Below are 15,656 nucleotides of genomic sequence, written 5' to 3' on the forward strand. Positions count from 1 at the left end.
TCGACTTAGTTTGAAGAGGTCTAACTCTCCGTGAACAAGAACCATTTAACTACAAACATATTTCATTTCAAACCAACAATAACGTCCCGTTTTTAAATAGAGCCCCCTGTCGCCGTGACATTGTTGATGTATCGGCGGAAATCGAGTGCGCTACCCGCCGCGATCAGGGGGGGCTACTACAAAATTCGAAAATAGAAGTTAATATCGTACCGTTCCTCTCACTCTTGTATTAAAATAATACAAGGTGTTAATTGAATAAGAATGTCAAAATTGTAGTGCCAATAGTTTTAATAAAATTAGTTTACTAAGAAAGACCCCTAAACTAGTAAAAACAGTTTTAAAACTGCATTGAGGGATTCTCTTCTCGGTAACTTATCCACGGGGATCCAAAATAATCATATATGTACCTATGTGCGTAAAGTTTTTTTATGCATAATTTTTTTATCTCTTTTGTTACTCTTGTTGTAAGTTTGTACAATGTAGAATGAGGTGGTTGGGTTATATGGTTAAGGTCGTAGGTTGGGTACGCCAATAAACGTTACAATTTGGCGAGTAACACTAAATGTAATAATTAATTGTTTTTAAGATAAATAAATTTAAAAAAATAATTAAATAACTAAAAACCTCAGACAATCCAAATATCTTTTTAAGTTAGTTAATTGCATTTATTTTTGAATACCTTCTTTATTTTAAAAGACATTCGTATGTTTTGCTAAGTTAGTAATTCTGCTTCTTTTTTGAGCATTTCTATTAAAGTTTGTACATTTGATTTGCGACTCCGATTTGGGTAAAAATTTGCAGGTAGATAGAGTGAACGATACTGAGTTTAAATAACATGGTCTCCCGAAATGTCCCAATTAATTTGTATGGAAAGTTCCTTTTTTGTTACCGCAAATTCATAGAGTTTTGGTAACAAAAAAGGAAATTTCCATACAAACCAATTGGGACATTTGAGAGACTATGTTATTACGACTCAGTATCGTTCACTCTACATACCTGCAAAATGCCAACCTGCAAATTTTTATCCAAATCGAAGTCGCAAATCAAATGTACAAACTTTTTTAGAAATGCTCGTTTAGCTCTACGCCCATAATTTGTATTTGTCAGTTGGTTTCGCTTTGGGCTTTGACGGTTTTAGAAGAAAATCACGCATTGACAGCAAAACGGCCAGTATTAAATTATCCAAACCAAATGTATGCAACCTCGCTAAAATATTTAATTGGAAACCGGCCAATTGCGAGTCGGACTCGCGCACGAACGCGCACGTACCATTATCTAAGTATAAGTACAACGACTAAATACTTATAACGACTAAATATCTAACTATACATACGACTAAATATTCTATGAATATTTCAAGCGTCTACCTGTTGCCGTTATTAATGTCGAGCAAAAATGACGTTTATTGTATGGCAGCCCCCGTTAAATATTTATATTATTCTGTTTTTAGTATTTATTATTATAACGGCAACAGAAATACATAACCTGTGAAAATTAAAGCTGTCTAGCTATCACGGTTCATGCGATATAACCTGGTGACAGACGGGCAGACAGACGGACAGACGGACGGACAGACGGTCGGACAGCGGAGTCTTAGTAATAGGGTCCCGTTTTTACCCTTTGGGTACGGAAACCTAAAAAAGGATTTAAGAACACAAGCACAACCTAATTTAAAACACAGTGTAATCGATTCTTCTCTCGATTCTGAGCAAACTACTCGTATTTTCTGGTTCAGTTACTTAATTAACACCATAAGCATAATCAGCGGGATTGTACGATACGAACTTCGATTTTCGAATTTCGTAGTAGTCCCCCAGGCGCCGCCGACTGCGGCCGAAAGCACTTTTAATAACACGGAAAATATGGTGGTTTACATCCTGATGTTAAACGGTTACAGTCAAAAAAATTCAGTACTCTTGCTGTACCTAAATTGAATATGCTATAAGTGAAAGTAATTTAAATCAAGACCAAAATTTAATATGTAGGCACAAAATTTAATATAATATGTATATGCTCGAGTGATCTGAAACATATTTATAAATCTTCAACCCAGTCTACACTGCTGGGCACAGGCCTCCTCTCAAAATGGGAGGGCTTGGGCCGGAGTTCCCACGCAGGCCCAGTGCGGATTGGGAACTTCACACACTTCATTGAATTCATTATTTTTCATTATTTTCTTCATTAATTTTTCTGAGTCTATATAAATACAAAATGGCCATTTTAAAGCCCATATCAAATTTGAACAAAGATGAACAGTTTTCCTTGTTGCTGTATTTCAAATTGGCATTTTTGAGCGTAAAATAGCGAGTAGCCTGTTTTCCATTTGTACTTAATAACAGTAAGGGGCTGCTGCACCATCCATTGATTAGTGTTAACTGAAGGTTAAATGCGATGCCGTCTTCGTCTATTCGAACAAAACAAATAGAGACGGCATTACATTTAACCGTCAGTTAACACTAATCAATGGATGGTGAAACAGCCCCTAAATCCAACCATATCATAGCAGAACTTTCTATCCCGTGGAAATATCGTAAATTCTATAAACAGTTTTTCTTTTTCTATATATTATATTATGTCTCATTTAGATGACTATCTACTAACTAAGAGACTAAGAGACTTCTTAGTCACAACTTTTTTTAATAATATGTTACAGTTAAGCAGATAAGGATGACTTAATTTAAATTCGCGCCTTGTTCGGATTGTATCCCAAAAAAAATCAGCTGGTATATTAACACGCAAACTGGCATTGTCATAACACATTCAAGCGAGCACGCAGCGCCTACCAACGCATAATCAGACGAAGAAATACCTTCCGGTCCATTCACCATTTTAGGATGACCCAGTTAGCATTCACTGCCAAAATGCTTGTAAACATGGACAAAAATCTTTGGAGTTTTTATTCACGAGCCTGGCAACATTGTAGCACTGGCCACTTATTTATCTACGTATGAGTAATTAGGTGTTCCGAGTTTAAACTTTCATCGTGGCCAGTATCAACACGTAGGTACGAGGAGATTTTTTTATTATTTGCTAATTGCCTGCTTTACAAAACTTTAATTGGATTTTAAACAGGAAAAACTAACAAAAATGCAACGTTGCCAGCTCAGCAGGTATAAACGCTTTTAAAAAAGATTACATTGACAATGTCAATTCGGAGTACTTTAATGTACCGAACAGATTTTTTTTTATTCGACTGGATGGAAAACGAGCAAGTGGGTCTCCTGATGGTAAGAGATCACCACCGCCCATAAACATCTGCAACACCAGGGGTTATTGCAGACGCGTGATGCCTTATTGCCTAACGTTTTTAACGCTTTTGACGCTTTTTATCGTTTTTGACAGTTTTTGTATGCGAAATCTGTCATTTGATTGCAATCGCCAGCGTCAGAAACGTTAGGCGATACGGCCTCTATCAATTATTATTAACAAGGACCATATATACTATATAATGGTATAACAAGATATTAATAAAGATTTACTATAATAAAGATTTACTAACATTCATTAATTTAAGTTAAATTGTTTGATTTAGGATTTAATGCACTGAATTTGCCTAGAATTGATGCGTTAGAATCTATATAAGTATTCTTTTTACTACTTAGGAGTTGCCGGAGAGCTGTGGTGGCCTAGTGGTTCGACCTGTGGCCTCTGAAGCAGAGGATTGTGGGTTCAAACCCCGACTAGCACGCACCTCTGAGTTTTTCGAAATTCATGTGCGAAACTGCATTTAAAATTTGCCACGAGCTTTGCGGTAAAGGAAATCATCGTGAGGAAACCTGCACACACCTGCTTAGCAATTCAATGGTGTGTGTGAAGTTCTCAATCCGCACTGGGCCCGCGTGGGAACTACGGCCCAAGCCCTCTCTTTCTGAGAGGAGGCCTGTGCCCGGCAGTGGGACGTATATAGGCTGGGATAATGATAATGATGACTTTGTAAATAACTGATATTATAAGATAACGCGTCGTTTTTCCTGTTAGTTGTCCGTAGCCAAGGATCGCACATAGGTCAATACAACGTAAACATACTTCTAATTCAATTAGCAACAATGTTATTTTTGTTTATTGTTATTTATTTATACCGGATAACATGATACTTACTTGTAACAAAAACAACAAGTAACAAGGCCGTTACTAGGGCTATATCCAGTTATAATAAATAGTAGATTTTACCATCTTTATGTCTATGCTTGCTTAAGGAGCACTGTTTCTCAACGTTATAAAGCAAATTAAAATTATTTTAAAATTATTTAAGTTAAAAGGAGGACAAAAATAACTAACCTAAGATACCTTAACTAAATATACATGTTACTATAAAATAACATCCTGTCTAAAAGATAGTAGGTATATTTCTTGTGAGAGAAGGCCGGGCCAGGAAGGGCCAGCTGGAAAAATAAGCATGTTGAATTGGCAATGGACGGGCCACATCGCTCGAAGAATAGCATAGTTGGAGATAGATTTAATATCCGTATATTCTAATTTTATTTTATTGTATATTATAGGGGAAGTGTGTTTTATGTTCGCCGCGTTTGGTTCTCAAATTCGGAATAGGACAACTTTAGAATATACGGATATTAAATCTATCTCCAACTATGCTATTCTTCGAACGATGTGGCCCGTCCATTGCCAATTCAACATGCTTATTTTTCCAGCTGGCCCTTCCTGGCCCGGCCTTCTCTCACAATAAATATACCTACTGTCTTTTAGACAGGATGTTCTTAGTAGACAGGATAGTTACTATCGATGCGTTTGATGGATACAACAAAGTTCTAGGGGGGAAGCCTTTGTTCAGCAGTGGACGTCTTCCGGCTGATGATGATGACAACATAATACATAACTATACCTCCTATACCTCATTGACAACTAGGCCGGCAGAGGTTATCCGACGTAATCTTAATGACAGAACTGATGCAAGCAGCTGTTAATTCTCTAGTGGGTGTCGTTTCACAAGTCAAAGATTGCACATTATCTCGGCTTGTACTTCTTTTTTTTGCATAAGAAAAAGGGTAAACAATCTTAACGAGTCTTTTTATTGAAAAACATTTTAAAAACAGTAATTATTACTGATGATACCAAAAGGATGTAAATGATCGTACGCCTTGCTAATTGTTACATATTTACTGTGACTTATTTTCAAAAGCGTTTTTCAATAAAAATACACGTCAAGATCGCTTACCTTCTTTCTAATGCTATAAAAACGAAGTATATACACGTCCCACAGAACTCCTCTCAAAACAAGAGGGCTTGGGCTGTAGTTTCCTCGCGGACCTAGTGTGGATTAAGAACTTAACACTCACCATTAAATTTATTCGCGAGTGCGTTTTTTGAAGTGAATTTTTGGAAGTGACAGACAGACAGAGTTACGTTTACATTTATAATATTAGTAAACACTAGCTATTGTCCGCGACTCCGACCACGTAGAGTTCGTTTATCGCTATCCCGCTGGAACTATGCACTTTTTCAGGATTTAAACTATCCTGTCCATCCCTGGCACTCAAACTATCTGTATACCAAATCTCATCTAATTCGGTTCAGCGATTTAGACATGATTTATAAGGTAACAAACAAACAAATAAAGTTATAAACGTTTGCATTTATAATATTAATATTACTTACTGGGATAAAAAGGATTAACAAACCCAATAACAAAATCCCTATAAAACTAAATCCAACCAGAGTATCCAAACCTTTCCCGGTCCCCGGCGTATTACGCTACGTATTTAATTGGGTCACCTCCATGCTTACACAGGAATTACTAAAATGCCGACTAAACCTACTAGGCCAGCTATTTAAACTATCTTCCATACAAATTGCCCCACAGTAACCCTAAAATATATCTTGCCTACCAACTTTAAAATATCATCGAGCTTGCCACTTGTCTTGAAGTTTCAAAGAAATTTCAACTGAAACGTGAAGGGTTTAGGATAATTTTAGAACGTCATGGTGCCCTAATTCTGCATTGTTTAAGTTGCCAGGATGTCCTGGGCTCTCTTTAGTGAATCGTTTGCGAGTTTTGCTGATAACTTTGTGTCGAATGGAGGTTTTTGGCGAACTAGGTCGTGCTCTGTTATTGCGTAATGTCTATATAGAAGCAGATAGTCTTAGTCGAGTTCATTTAGGTACAGACGAGAAAAATGGGAATGATCATATTTAATTTGCAATGTTCATTTTTGTGTAGGTATATTTGTTAAGAATCTATCAATCAGATTATATGAAAACTTCTTCTTGCAGTCACATTATATCTGCCCTGCCACAAAAAAGCGGTAGGACGTGTCAGATATTTTTGCATGCTCCGCTGCGCCTTGGCAAATATTTATGCAGGTTACTGTACAATTGAATTAAAAACTAATAATAATAATAATTCTTTATTTCCATAAAAAGGTACAAGTATTTTAGACTAATATATGTAGTAACTAAACCAAATCGTAAATAAAGTGGGCCACAGCTGCCAAGCTAGGTATAAACTTGTATTTCAGCAGTCGGAGCTCTTCCATGAAGTCAATACCTAAATATGCTGAAATCTGGCAACAACACAATCCCACAACACTTGTCAATAGGATTAGAATACAGAGAACATTATATAATATACTTAACAGAACTAAAATAAGAAATAGCAACCATTATCATTATGCGTGTGTGTGTGTGTGTGTGTGTGTGTGTGTGTGTGTGTGTGTGTGTGTGTGTGTGTGTGTGTGTGTGTGTGTGTGTGTGTGTGCTTGAGTGTGTCCGTGTGTAGTAAGTATGTTGAGAAAGACATTAATAACCCAAATCCAACTATACGACGTATAAGTCCTATCCTTATGGAAATGTGCCCAAAAGGGCTGGCTGCATTCCGCGGTGGATTCTGATGCCAATACGTTGGGCGAGAAATGGACCAGCCTATCATAATATGGTTATGATTAATTTCAAATAATTTAGCAATAATTTTGTAAGCATCTGGGCTCCATGGACCTAATGTTTCTACAGCAAAAGCCGCAAAAATGTATACATAATAATTACTTTCAAATGGGGACTGAACTTTTCTTGGAAAGCCATTGTAATTCAGAACAAAACTCAAGATTAGCAGCCGATGCGATGGCTGGAAAGCTACTTGTAAGCAAGTTAATCCCTGGCTTCCCAATTAATTTTGCTCACACTTTCGGGATTAAAAGCGGTTTATAATAACCTTACAACCCTCAGGGCACGATTGGTTTTGGATTTGTTAGTCTCGAGTCAGAGATGTACTTGTCGAATTTGTTGCTTGTTGAAATTGATAAATCCATATCTTGTAGTCGATTTATGATATAAAACACGGCGAAGTATAGGTTATTCGGGCTCGCGCAAAGATGGTTACGTATACATTTAAGTCATAATTTTTTTTCCACACCTCTCCTTCAGAAAAGAAACTTTTCCTCCCTGACGAGAGGGAGCAAACTGCAACTTTTCTGTTCAAGGCTTTTCGAAGTGTTTTATGGCAAATGCCATTTTTTGAAGTTGATAATTGTAAAGCCACGCCATTTTCTATGCTGGTGGTTCTTTAATAATATTTAGAATTTGTTTTTTCATGTTTCTTAATGCTCGGTGTGAAAAGTTGTATGAGCAACTCGGGAGCAAAATTGTTTTCATCTTGGGCGTTAACACTTGAATCCCTCATTACGCTCAGGATTCTATTGTAGAATCCTTCGCTACATTCTGTATTCAATGTACGCCCTCGACGTAAATAAACCATTTTGCTCCCTTGTGACACAATTAACTATTTCCTTTACTTGCATCATGACACTACTTGTTGTCAAATTACATAATTTCTTAGCAACAGGAAGTACCCTATATTACGAGTATATAATAATATGTTGATTCCACAGCTTTTGAATGAAAACATACTTTGAAGTGACAAAAAATTCTATTAGGCTCGAGAGGGTTGATGTACAGTCAAGTGCTAAAATATGTATCTATCCGAAACACTCAAAAATATGCTACCACGGCTTTATTACGGTGGAATAAGAGTTTGTATTACATATTTTAGAAGGGTTAAATAAATTTTTGCACTCGACTGAACAACTTAGATCCCCGTAACCTACCCGAAGCTGCCTCGCACAATATCCCAATACATCAGATTTATCCAGCAGACAAGTGTAGCGCAGTAATCAACTTGTTTTTTTATTAATATAACTCTTTGTTTTTTTTTTCAGGCCAGGAATACAATTTCAACAAGCTGACAGAAGAAGAAGTCAACTCGCTAGGTCAAACATATGACTACGACTCTATCATGCATTATGCTCGGAACACATTCAGTAAAGGAACGTATTTAGACACGATATTGCCTTTAGAAGTCCATGGGAAGAAGAGGCCCGAGATAGGACAGCGAGTGAGGTTGAGCGTGTCAGACATAGCGCAGACGAATCTTCTGTATAAATGTGCTAGTAAGTATTCAGCTCAGCCTATACATTTACGAGTATTCCCCACCGCCAATCACAGGCCGGGAGATGAGCTGTCGGTAGGCCTCCAACAAGATGGAGCGACGACCTGGTTAAGATCGCGGGATCCCGGTGGATGCGGAAAGCACAACACCGGTCTGAGTGGAGATCCTTGGGGGAGGCCTATGTCCAGTAGTGGACGTCTTTCGGCTGACATGATGATGATGATGATGGTGATGAACACAGGCCTCCGCTTAAAATGAGTAGACTGAGTTTGTAGTAATTTCGCCGTTGAATTTGGTTCTTACATATGTATATTCCTTCACTCATGGTAATTTTATAATGTAATTTTGCACATAAGTTCCGAGAAACTTAGAGAACCCTCTGTTTCACAGGCAATAGGTCAAACCACTAGCTCGCCGCGGCTTTTTTAGGCTACTATGGCAGTTTAACTAAGAACAATTAAGAGAAACAATAATTAACTCGTTGGGTCTTAACTGCTAAGCTTATTCGACGAGATAGCAAATGTATTTAATTATAATTATTTCATTCAAACAAATGGTAAGAAACCGCTCCATAAATCAGCTTGGACCCGTCACGGACTTAAAGGCCTTATGGACAAAAGCTTTAACTCCCTAATAATTAAATGTCAAGCAGTACAGTCGACAGTCGACGCCATATCTTATAGTTGACTGAAACTGCAGAAAGTTTTTATTTAAGTACATAAAACTGACCCGTGATTGACTCTTATCTCACCTGATGAAAAGTGCAGATGGGACCAAAGGTGTATCTCACGCGCGTGTGTGTGTGTGTGTGAGAGAGAGAGAGAATACGAGTATGCTTGCATGAATGTGCGTACGGTTTATTTGTCGCTTACATTACTATTTGTCTTCCCATATTATTTATTTTTATAAGTTTGAGTTTGCTTTATGAGATTTTGGAGATTATTAGGTAGGTAATGAAAGAATGAACAAGATTTTCGGGTGCTCCAAATGGGGTTCAAACCCACGCCTACTGTGGCCATGTGCGCCAAGTTGTCCTACCAATTAGACAATCGGGGAAATTGACCAACAATCCGAAAATCTTGATCGCTTTCTTTCACCTACCGATCGATGTGTGGTGTCATCAATCGCCATTATCATAAGTCGGAACGCCTACCAATTGTTTAGGAAAGAGATAATATTGTACAGTACAGTACAGTCTGACGCGTCGCGTCCTACCGGTCCTAGAAAGAAATAGAGTCGTATCGGATATTATTTTATGTAGGTATTTTAAGTACTTTTTTTTGTAATATGTATTATTTATTTTTATTAACCCCCGAAGCGAAAAGAGGGGTATTATAAGTTTGACCGCTATGTGTGTCTGTCTGTCTGTGGCACCGTGGCTCTTAAACGGGTGAACCGATTTGGATGCGGTTTTTTATTTGAAATCAGGCTTTCTAGCAATGGTTCTTAGATATGTTTTATCAAAATTTGTTCAGCCGTTTTTGAGATAGCCGTTATGTTATTATAGCAGTGCAGTTCTATTCATAAGAGCTGGCACAAATGGATTGAACGAAAGTAATGTCGCTTAGCTTAAACTGTTTCGAAATTACGCTCAAGGAATTGTTACAATATGGCAGTAAGGATCTTTAACAATATTCCACGAGATATTGCTGACTTGAAATATAACCAATTTGTTAGCGCACTTTTTAAATGGTTACTAAAAAAAAGATTCTATTGTATAAAGGATTTCCTATCCAAAAGAAATTGATCGAATTAAATAATATATCCATCCTAATGCATTAAGAGTGACATGTCTAAATAATAATAATAATAATGATAATGATAATGATAATAATAATAATAATAAGCCCCTCACAAACCTAACTCCACGTCCGATCCGAACACCTGTGATCACGTGAGGGGCGGACATTGGCAGCTATTTATTTAGCTAATAACTTACCAATGGCTAACGGAGCTATAGTAAACCTACATATGCGATGCGCCTAAGAAACGGTAGATATCTACCCCAGGCGGGTACCGAAGCCAACCGCGACGGAGAATCCCGCCCTGAGCTTGTTAGCTCAGGCTGTCCCACGTATTCTGGGGGGGACACCGTATCGCATAATTCTGCCCAGTTGAGAACTGCTGCGGAACGCGACTCAGTAGCAGTCGATACCCAAACACACACACACCCTTCATCACCCACATCATCCATACACAGTTTATTCCCCTCACCAAGCTCATCACCACACTCTTACTCAAATCAGAACACATCCTCATCACGATCCACCACATTATCACCAATGCCACTCGATGTTACGCAGGAAGCTTCTGCTAATCCTCCTGAGTCCATCATTGGCATCAACGACACGCGTATATCACAAACCAACACAGTTAATGAGCGCGTAAACATTACACACACACCAAATATCTACACCAACACCCCAGCACGAAGTGCTTTGCAGGAAATGTGCCCTGCAACCACCCTGGCTGGTAAAAGTAGACAACGAATGAAGTGGACTGATAATATCAACAGAGAGCTCCTTCGTTGCTACTATATCGTCACACATTGCGAAACAGATCTGACCTCGTACAGACTACTTCTTCATCAGCAATTTACACAGATATTCCCAGAACTAAAACACATACCAGAACAAAGATTAGCAGATCAAATTAGAGTCATATTTAGAAGCAACAGAATACCACCACAAGAAAGAGAAAGAATTAAGGAACTAGTATCACAGTCAACACCGAATTTTAACCCTCACACTCAGGAAAACCATACATCTGAGACACAAATAATTAACGTCACACCATCCACAAACACAGACAATGATTTCGACCACATCCATAATTCACACAACCCAATTCATGCATCATACACCCCTGAGCAGACACAACATATTTCTCAACCCACAGCACAATCAATCGTAGAAGCGCAAACAGAAAACGATATTTTTAACGAAACTCCCCCACAAGAAACAATAGTTAATCTAGAAACAGCAAGCACACCATACGATTCATTCACTCACGAGAAAATCAAAGACACGTTTGCAGAAATGCTCCTCAAATATTCAGATACAGACCCAACCCTTAGACCCGCCATCCCAAAACTTCAAACAACAAGAAAGATGATACACGTTGTCAATACAGTTAATGATATAATGGATAAGCATTTAAAGAGCATACAGACAGTAACTTTAGAAGAATTACATACATTTATATACTGCGCAGCAGCTACAGTCACTACAATACATTCTAACGCACATGAGAACCAAAAAACACGTCAAAATACAGCAGCCACCATTAATCACACACAACATCACAGACGAGATACGTCACAACATATATTATCCAACACAACATTACACACTAATAGCAACACAACACAACACCATTCACCACGTCATGCATCACACAGTAATAGTAATTTACCACACATTAATAACGAGACAGCACAGAACCAACAAAAGAAAGCACAGTGGGAAAGACGACTGAATAATAAAATTACAGCTCTTAGAAAGGAAATAGGACTGGTTACACAATACTTACAAGGAAACCTTACACAAAGAAAACAAGCAAAACTGAACCCTCACAATAAAAGCAGAGACGAAATGGTAGATCAATTAGACAGTAATAAACAAAAACTACAAGCATACTCTAAACGACTGCGCCGATACAAAATTAGCAATCAAAGAAAAACTGACAATAACTTATTTAACACCAATCAGAAATTGTTCTACCGAAAACTGAACTCAGAACACATAACAATTACACAACCACCCGACATCAACACCATCCAACATTACTGGGAAAACATCTGGTCCTCACCAATACAACACAATCCACACGCATCCTGGGCAACAATAGAAGCAGAAGAAGTAGGAAATATAAGCGCAATGCCAGAAATCACCATTAGTAAAGACGATGTTACACAAGCAGCCAAAAAAACACTCAATTGGAAAGCACCAGGCCCTGACAAAATACAAAACTATTGGCTAAAATATTTCACTTCGACACACGAATATCTTGCAAACATACTGAACCATCTCGTACACAACCCACACGACATACCCCCATTCCTTACTCAAGGCATCACCTATTTAAAACCCAAAGACAACGACACGACCAATCCTGCCAAATACAGACCTATTACATGTCTACCTACAATTTACAAACTACTGACATCTATCATCTCACACAAGCTCACAACACACATTACCGAAAACAAAATAATATTAGAAGAACAGAAAGGCTGTTGTAAAGGATCGAGAGGATGCAAAGAACAGCTAATAATAGATACCGAGATTCACAACCAAGCCAAACAGAATAACAGAAACCTATACTACTCATACATAGACTACCAGAAAGCATTTGACAGCGTACCACACTCATGGCTCATACATGTTCTCAAAATATATAAAATAGATCCTACACTAATAGAATTTTTACAAACTGCAATGACAAAATGGAGAACTAAATTAAATATTCAAACAGGAAGAACGACACTAAGTACAACCCTAATAAAAATAGCCCGTGGTATCTTCCAAGGTGACTCACTCAGCCCATTGTGGTTCTGCTTAGCGCTAAATCCGCTTTCCAGAATCCTAAACAAGACCAACTGTGGATACACAATTGACAGACAAAACAATATCCAACTGACGCACCTACTTTATATGGACGACATAAAACTTTACGCACCTAACAGAAAAAACATAGAACATCTACTTAAACAAACAGAAGATTTCAGTAATGACATCAAAATGACGTTTGGAACCGACAAATGTAAAATTAATAGTATTATTAAAGGAAAACATAACGAGACAGAACCATACAATCTACAACAGGGAGGCACTATTGACAGAATGGAAGCCAAAGACGCTTACAAATATTTAGGCTATTTACAAAACACACGCATAAACCACACAGAAATAAAAAACACATTGAAAAGTAAGTACAAGCAAAGACTTAACCAAATACTAAAAACCCAATTATCAGCCAGAAATAAAACTAAAGCAGTTAACACATACGCCATCCCGATACTTACATATTCTTTCGGAATAGTTAAATGGTCAGACACCGAATTAGAAGCTCTGAACACCACAACACGTACAGCATGCAATAGACACAATATTCACCACATTCACTCAGCAATAGAAAGATTTACACTTAACAGAGAACTCGGAGGCCGCGGTTACATAGACATAAAAAATTTACACTATAAACAAATAGACAATTTGCGATCATATTTTCTCACAAAAGCTACCGACAGCCCACTACATAAAGCAATTTTTAACCTACCTAAATCAGGAACACCCCTACAGCTTAACAACAAACAATTTGACCCGAAACTTAAAATCCACACAGAAGAACAAAAAATAGAGAGATGGAAGAGTAAAGCATTACATGGAAAACACCCAAATCAGTTAACACAAGAACACATAGACCAGAAAGCGTCCTGTACATGGCTCACTAAAGGAAACATTTTTGGCGAGACGGAAGGATTCCTCATAGCCATACAGGACCAAATCGTTAAAACCCGAAACTACTCTAGATACATCTTAAAGGAAACAATAGAAACCGATAAATGTAGGCTATGCCGCCAAAACACCGAAACAATAGATCATATCACAGGAGGATGCAGTTTTCTTGCCCTCAAAGAATATACTCACCGCCATAACAACGTCGCTAAACATATACATCAACAGCTAGCACTAAAACACAAACTACTAACAACCTACACACCCTACTACCAATATAAACCAAAGAATGTATTAGAAAATAGTACTACCAAACTCTACTGGGACCGAGACATAATAACAGACCGTACCATCCTCAGCAATAGACCCGACATTACACTCATTCAAAAATCTACTAAAACCACTTACCTTATAGATGTCGCCGTTCCCAACACACACAACCTTAAACAGAAACACACAGAAAAAATACAAAAATACATACCGTTAGCAGACGAAGTCAAACAGATGTGGCACCAAGATGTCGTTAAAATCATCCCTATCATTATTTCCTCGACCGGCATTATCCCAAAAACCCTTAACACAGCACTTAAAATACTAGATCTCCACGAGAACACCTACATACCCTTACAGAAATCAATAGTTTTAGACACTTGCTCGATAGTGCGTCGATTCCTGAATCCAACTTCACTACCTCTGCATAACAACCAAGAAAACAATCACACAAACACACAGCAAAATTCACAATTATAACATAACACATTTGACACACTGGTAACTTGATACTTGGCATATGCCCGTATTAAGTACCAAAAAAAAAATAACCGACTTAATGTCGAGAAACTCTTTGAGTAAAAAAAATGATAATGACAATAATAATAGCTTATTTTCAGATGATTATCCATAAAATTGTTAGTGTATGGCTTTAAAATATGTTAGTAATAAATAAATGTGTCTGCTAATAATTCTTATCTCCATAAATTATTTAATGTTATAAGTTGCTTGGCCTACTTGGTTCTTAGTCGTTAATTATTGCATGAAATTAAATTGCAACTTTTATATTCACATGCTGGTGATGCCGGCGAGAGTGCTGAACATTCTACTCATTTTTATGTGTACCAACCGAACATCTCTGTAACCGCTGTTCAAGTGAATAAATATTATTTATTTATATTTATTTATTTAGACAGTTTTGTAGCAAAATTACATTTTCATGTTTGTGTGTAACACACAGATACTTTCCTTCGCTCATTCAATCCATTCGTTCCAGCTTTTTGAATCCATCAGCCAAATAAGTGTTCTATCAATTTTTAAACAAGTTCCTCTCAAATGAATATTGTCACTAAAGTCAAACTTTCAAGTTGACAGACACGTATTGGCATTATTGTTTTATGACATGCAAACGATTATCAACTTTAGGGTGGTAGACCACATATTTGGCTGATGGACGTTTGTTGAACGCAACCATTTTTTTTTTATAGAAAACATTTGTCTTCTATGTAGAATGCGGGCGCACTCTCCTGGGCAACTCAGGCTGGTTCAACTCTCCGGGCTGGGGCTCGGAAGCTGCGCCGGCGTCGCCCGAGCGCTGCGAGTGGCGCATCGTCGCCACGCACGGGGAGCGCGTCGTGCTCAATATAACTGGTGGGTCTTTAAAAAAATAAACTCTCTTTTTTTTGGCAATGGAAACTTACTAAATCATGCCAGCCTTGTACGTCCCACTGCTCGGCACAGGCCTCCTCTCAGATAAGGGCCAGTGCAGATTGGGCACTTCACACACACAATTGAAGTACTTCACAGGTTTA

The 15,656-nt window shown here is 37.8% G+C and overlaps 1 pseudogene; it reads left to right on the plus strand.

Annotated features, from left to right (window-relative positions):
• The window catches only part of LOC141444069 (uncharacterized), a 41,454-nt pseudogene extending 25,939 nt beyond the window's left edge, over positions 1-15,515 (plus strand).
• The last annotated feature ends 141 nt before the right edge of the window (positions 15,516-15,656 follow it).

This window comes from Choristoneura fumiferana, chromosome 29 (assembly GCF_025370935.1).
Source record: "Choristoneura fumiferana chromosome 29, NRCan_CFum_1, whole genome shotgun sequence".
Lineage (NCBI taxonomy): Eukaryota > Metazoa > Arthropoda > Insecta > Lepidoptera > Tortricidae > Choristoneura > Choristoneura fumiferana.